This window comes from Chenopodium album, chromosome 20, assembly GCF_948465745.1.
Source record: "Chenopodium album chromosome 20, dcCheAlbu1.1, whole genome shotgun sequence".
Taxonomy (NCBI): domain Eukaryota; kingdom Viridiplantae; phylum Streptophyta; class Magnoliopsida; order Caryophyllales; family Amaranthaceae; genus Chenopodium; species Chenopodium album.
In genome coordinates this window covers 15265415-15272534 of record NC_137853.1, presented here as the reverse complement: position 1 = coordinate 15272534, position 7120 = coordinate 15265415, and the positions used below count along the sequence as shown (strand labels likewise).

Sequence of the window (7120 nt, the reverse complement as noted above, 5' to 3'; positions counted from 1 at the left end):
TACTTTAATAATTTAGATTATAATAATTAATTAGGAGTAGAAAGACTTGTTTCCCTGTGGATTTGACCCTACTTCCCTATCTGCATTAGTTAGAGGACTTAGGTAATTCTTTTGATTTGGGGATACGACTTTACCCTGTCAAAATTTGGCGCCGTTGCCGGGGAAACGGTTTTATTTTTATTTCTGATTATTTTTGTAGTCTAGATTATTATTTTTATTTATTTTTTTATTTTTATTTTGTTTTCTCGTCTCAGAGAACGCAAGTTCTTTGAGACAATTTCTCACATATTTGTTTATTTAGTACAGATCAGGAATCAAGCATGAATCCACCGCCACCACCTCCACCTCGCAAGCTTAGCGATTATTCGCTGCCGTCCTTGACAGATTTTCCACATCTTTCTCCTACACCAAATCTCGAGGGAGTGCAATTCGAGATCAAACCCCAGTTTATTACTATGATTGAAAGAAAGCAATTTAGCGGAGCTAAGGGTGAAGACCCAAATCTTCATATTGCAGATTTCTGTCAATATTGCAACACCATTAGACAAGCTGGGGTCACACAAGACCAAATCAGGGAGATTCTTTTTCCTTTTTCTTTGTGTGGTAAAGCTAAATTATGGTATAATGGATTGAATAGAACTGCACTTGGTATTACTGACTGGGATACTCTTGTTTTGAATTTCTATAATAAATATTACCCTGCAGAGAGGACAGCTTTGTTAAGGAGTTCAATCCTAAATTTTTCCCAAGAAGCGGATGAATCTTTATATGAAGCTTGGGAAAGATTTAAGGATTTGCAGAGAGAATGTCCCCATCATAAACTAGAACAGTGGCAGATAATCCAAGCTTTCTATAATGGGCTTGGATATAATTCAAGAATGATTTTGGACTCTGCAGCTAACGGAAGATTTATGAATTTGGATGTGAATATATCGAGCAATGTTGTCGAAGAGATGGCTATTCACAATTCCCAATATGGGAATCCCAGAGGATTTGCAAATAAGGGAAAACATCAAGTCGATTCTATATCCTTTTTGCAAGCACAATTGACTTCTATTAGCCAGAAATTAGACAGTATTAATAATTCTAATTCATCTTCCATTGCTAATGTTTCTGCTATTGGTACTAACCCTGTAATATTTTGTGAAAATTGTGGTCTTGTAGGTCATTGGGCGCAGAATTGTAGGAGTTCACTTGAAAAGGTTAATGCTTTTCAAGCATATAAGCAAATTAGTCCATACTCTAACACCTACAATGCAGGGTTGAAAAATAACCAAAATATGTCATACAATAGTACGAATGTGCCTAACCCCCCACCACAGGTACAACAACCACAGCAGAGGTACTACCAACCTCCACATCAGAGACCACAACAGGTTGTTACTCCTCCATTTGATTCTGACCTATCAGAAATCAAAACGATGTTAGGTACTATGCAAAAGCAGATGCGGAGTAGAGATGCGCAAATTGACTCATTGATAGCACATAATAAAATGATAGATACTCAGATTGCGCAACTTTCCTCTACTCTGCAAACTCGCCAGCAGGGAGCCCTACCATCACAGCCAGTACAACCTACAGAATATGCGAATGCAATTACCCTGAGGAGTGGTTCACACTATGATGGGCCTCCTATGCCCAAAGATGATGAACCTGTTATAACAAAAATTGCTAATCCTTATTCTGTTATACCAAATGATGTTGTTACTAGCCCTGCAGGGCTCTAGGGTAGCACTAATATTTCTGATAATTCTTTGCAGGGTAAACTCCAGGACAAGAGTGGAGATGTACAGAAACCAGTTATCAAACTTCCATTCCCTAATAGGCATTTAAAGAGTAAGTTGGATAAGCAATTTAGTAAGTTTCTGGAGATTGTGAAGAATTTGCAGGTAACGGTTCCTTTTACAGAATTAATTACTCAAGTTCCTGCATATTCTAAATTTATGAAAGAAATTTTAACTAGAAAAAGATCTATTAGTGAGGTAGAGACAGTTGCTTTTACTGCAGAATGTAGTGCTATTTTACAGAATAAATCTCCATCTAAACTAAAAGATCCGGGTAGTTTTTCTATTCCATGTCATATTGGTAATCTGATGATTGATAAAGCTTTATGTGATTTGGGTGCTAGTGTAAGTGTTATGCCATTATCTGTGAGCTCTAAATTAAATATAGGTAAATTAAAATCTACTAATATTACTCTGCAAATGGCCGACCGTTCTGTTAAATACCCTTTAGGTATTTTGGAGGATGTTCCTGTTAGAGTAGGTAAATTTTATATACCTGTTGATTTTGTTGTTCTTGATATGAAGGAAGATTTGCAAATTCCGATTATTTTGGGTAGACCATTCCTTCATACTGCAGGGGCAATAATAGATGTGAAAAGTGGTAAACTTACATTATGTGTAGGGGATGATAATATTACTTTTAATCTGAATGATGTCCCTAAAAGCCCCATGTTAGAGGAAAAGTGCTATAGTGTTGATGTGGTTGATGTAAATAATTTTTCTAATAAGCCCCAAGCTCTCGTAGAGATCCCTTGGAGGCGGTATTTTGTGTTGCATCTTCCGCAGGAAAAACTAATACTTGGAAAGATTATGTGGATGCTATAGAAAGAGCTCTAAATTGTGTAGGACTTGGGTTTGTGGATGAACAAGTGGAGAAAGAGAAGCAAGTTGTAGAGTTTGAGGCCGTAGTGAAAGTCCCACCCGATCGGGTGGCATTTTCTCAAACAAGGAAAAACAAGAAGAAAATCAAGTGTACAAAGATATTTCGAGCAGCAAGTCCCATGGAACAACGTGGTCGGACTCTAGAGGCGGGCCCGGTCGGGCCACGCTCGCCCGGTCGGGCGCGAGACCGCGGCAGCAAAACTGGCCAACTTCAAATAGCCATAAATTTTGCGTTTCTTAACGAAATTTTGCGTGTGACCTATCATTGGAAAGCTCTTCAAGTCTACTTTCCAATACAATTAGAATCACATCATCAACATTTGTATAAAAAAAGTTATGAGCAAAATAGTGGACCTGACTCGTTTTTGCCTCTTCTCTTACTAACACTTTGTTTCTATTTTGTCCAAAATTGTACCAAGGTGATGCATTGCAATGTTTGGGATGGTGGTGGAGACAAGTTTGATGATGAAGGGTAGTAACTTGGATTACAAGCTTCCCTTTAAGCCAATGAGGACATTGTCTGATTTAGCTTGGGGGGGATTTCTTGTATATTTAGGTACTCTTTCTTTCCCTTTTCTTTTTATTTTTCTTTGGTGTGCTTAGTTTAGTTTTTAATGCTTTCTTAGTATAGATTTATTGCTTTCTAGTATAGTTTTATTGCTTTCCTATATAAAAAAATACAAAAAAAATTGAAAAATAAAAAAAATACAAAAATACGTTCAAATGAATTATGAATCATGCTTCCCTGTGCCCCTTGATGAAAATTTTTCTAAATTGTTTTGATTCTTGGTTATTAATGATAAATATTGTGGATTAGTTGATCATGATTTGATATTTAATTGCCTTGAAACCTTAATATGCGTCCATTTTGTCCAACTACTTGTGAATATAGTGCTTGACTAGTTGATTTGGTTAAGAATGTGTGTTAGTTCCTGGTATGTCAATGAATTTGAGTATTGGTTTGCAACTATGAGTAGTGTTTCATGACTCAATATTATGCACATGTGGAGGACGAAGGCATTTGTTCTTTAGGTAGCCTTCAGATTTATTTAGATACATTTGTTCCCTTCTTGCTACCCATGTTGTTGCTTGTGCCCTTTTCGTTGTTTATTAGCCACATTACAAGCCATATTTAGCCCCATTGGTTATTAGTCCCAAGCTTGGCTTGGGGGAGCTATTAGTGAGTGAGGTGAGGGAGTTTGTAGTGTGCACATTATTTGCACAATTTGGGTGGGTTTTGAGAAGTAATTTGTTCTTGATCATATTTTTGTTTTGATGAGTTTAAAAGTTGCATATTCTTGAAAAAAAAAAAGTGTGATGAAAAAGAAAAAAAAAAGAAGAAGTTCAAAAAAAAGGTGAGAAATTTGAAAAAAAAAAAAGGAAAGTGAACTTCTAATGAAAAAAAAAAGAGCAAAAAGAAAAAAATTGTCATATGTTCAAATGTTCTAAGTGAAGGTTGGTCAAAAGAAAAAAAAAGTTGAGTTTCAATGTGAATATTTCAAGTTAAGATTTCAAGGTTTGTTATTCACTCTAGTTCATTATTATCATATTTTTATGAGCGAATTTTGTAAGTATTGGGTTTGGTTTTATGATTGGAGTATATTTGGTGGATTTGTGTTGGAGTTGGTTCTGTTGGAGATGTTTATGATTATTGTATTTGATCATGGGTTTATTAGGATATGGCTCCCTTTTTGCAAAGCTTTTCTCTCACATGTTCCCAAATTTATCCTACCCTTTCACCCTAGCTTTACATTACAAGCTTTAAAGACCTTCCGACCTTGTGCATAGATTTGTGTAGATGTGAAAGTGTTGCCTATCAATGCAAAGAATGACTTGACATATTCCGAGTCGACTACTAAGTTGAGTGCTTATCTCTTTAAACACACGAGTGTTGTGAGTTTGGGAGGGCATTGTTCACAATAAAGGGGTTGGTTGGAGAGCGATCGAGTACATCTTTTACTCGCCACATGAATGAGAGTTGAGTGTGTGAGCACTAGTCTTGAATTCTATATGCTCTTGTGGTTTGCTCTATTTGACAATTGTTAGGGAAGATTGGTAGTTAGATGGATTTGATTGGTTGACTTTGATACATGTTTGTCACATTTACCTTGAATTATATTTACTAATTATAATTGTATTTGGGGTGAAGTATTGATTTATTTATTCATTGCTTTGCTTAGGGACAAGCAAAGGTTTGGCTTGGGGGAGTTTGATAAGTCTATTTTATATATATTTTTATCTCCTGTCCCACGGTCATTTATATGCATATTTGAGCTCTACGGAGCTATTTTTATTACTAATATATGTTTTCTAGTGTTTTTGTAGAGTTGGTATTATTTTGTAGGAATTTGCAGATTTATGACGATTCCCGAGCTTATTAAACCACTATGAAGATACTGGAGTTTGATCGTATTTCATGACCGTATTTTTGAAGCTCAAGGCCGTGCTAAATAAATTAGTTCGGTGATTAAGGGCTCGATTTGGGAAAGGATTAACTTTACAAGCTACCCATTAAAGTGCTAGTCCAAATAGAGTAATCAAAGATTAGGCTCAAGCTTGGGCCCAAAGTAAAAAGAAGCCCGGAACCAAAGTCAGCAGCTTGGGCGTGAAGGAAGCGGGCCCGATCGGGCAGCCCAACTCCCAATCGGGCGAGTATGCTACTTGAATGTAGCTTTGTCGGTTTGTTTGGGCCTTTATTGTGGAAAGCCTAATAGCTTTGTTAATTATAAAAGGGGGGTAGTACGTAGGCTTTTCTAGAGTTTTTAGCTCTAGTGGAATTTGAGAGTTTAAGTTAGGAGTTGACTTTAGTTTTTACTTTCCAGTATTGACGGAACTTTTGATATTTGTTTTTCATAGTTTAGCTTATTTAGTTTCCTCCAGTTTTTCGTGACGTTTGTTTTCATTATTGATATTATTGTTTTTTGCTTCTTTGTTTTTATTATAGTTAAACTCGTTTGCTTTCATGTTAGTTTTTATATTATTATTTTCTTTAATCTCTTGTTCTTGCTTTTAATCATGCTTATTTTAATCGCTTTATTTAGTTTAGATTTAATTATGTCCGAGTAGTTTTCTTTCTAGGGTTTGTGGGGATCCATGAATAATATAAAGGGGTAATTTATTGTTGTTAATTATCAATGCTTAATTGATTTCCTATTGATTGATTTTATGCTCTGTGACTAGATTAGGCCTGATCTTTTATGCATGAGTTTGACAATATTAATTCGAGATTCGAGAGATGAGAATTGATGTTTAGGTCTAGTTTCAATAGGCAGGTTAATTTATAAATGGTTAAGTCGAGATTCGAGAGATGAGATTTAATACCGGTAGATTAATTCTGTGATTGTAATACGTAGCGAAAGCCCTTTATAATCTGGTTAATTGATGCATTGATGATTGATTATTATGTTTTACCCTGGAGTACTATTTATTGGTGAACCTATGCCCTAGGTATTTAATTCATTGATTTTTCTCTATCCTTTATTCTCCCTACTTATATTCTTCGTAGTATAGACTTTTATTCACAAAAATATTGGTTACTTTAATAATTTAGATTATAATAATTAATTAGGAGTAGAAAGATTTGTTTCCCTGTGGATTCGACCCTACTTCCCTATCTGCATTAGTTAGAGGACTTAGGTAATTCTTTTGATTTGGGGATACGACTTTACCCTGTCAGATGTGTAGTCTGACTTGAAGAAGAAACTAAGAAAAGAGGAGAGAGAAAATAGGTGAAGTAGAGATATGGTTGTTGGTGATATGTGGTTTGGCTTGGAGAAGAAGCTAAGGAAAAGGTGAGAGATAAAGGAGAGAGAAGACTTATGTATTTTATTTTTTAAAAAAAATAAATAAAATTGTGGCTGGCCACATGGTGTGGCCTGCCCCATACAATAATTTGTAAAATACTCCCTTCGTTTTTTTTTTATATGCATCACTTGATAATGCACATAGTTTTAGGAGATAAATATAATATTGTGAGTGGGTGAATAAATTATTATAATACAAGTATGATGGGGACCATGAAAGAGAAAGTATGTGAGAGAGTAGATATTTTATTATTTAAGTGGGGACATAAAGGAGAGAGAAGTGATAAAATAATTTGAGTGGGGTTTAAAGTAAGACAGAGAAGTAATAAAATATAGTATAACTTTACCAAATATAGAAGTGATGCATATAAAAAAAACACCAATAAAATAAAGTGATGTATATCCCTACCTTATAAAAAGTGGGAAAATACTCTTATGAATAGTGTCAAGACTATTATACCCTAAAAAAAGTTAATTGACATATTTACCCCCAATTAAAATTAATTTTGATGCATTTAAGTATTTAACCTTTCGTATTTTTGTCCTCTATTTCTTTTGTTTATCTTCCTTCTTATCATTCTAATGAAAAGGCCAAAACTCCTCATTTCTCAATTTCCTCTTTTCTCATGAACTCCTTTTCTGGTTGCTGGA

The 7120-nt window shown here is 35.0% G+C and overlaps 1 non-coding gene across 1 annotated transcript; it reads right to left on the bottom strand.

Moving 5' to 3' along the window:
* Window positions 1–716: 716 nt before the first annotated feature.
* On the bottom strand, window positions 717–823 carry LOC145599899 (small nucleolar RNA R71). The gene has a single exon (XR_014104147.1). It is a non-coding gene; the product is annotated as a small nucleolar RNA R71 (small nucleolar RNA).
* Window positions 824–7120: the final 6297 nt, after the last annotated feature.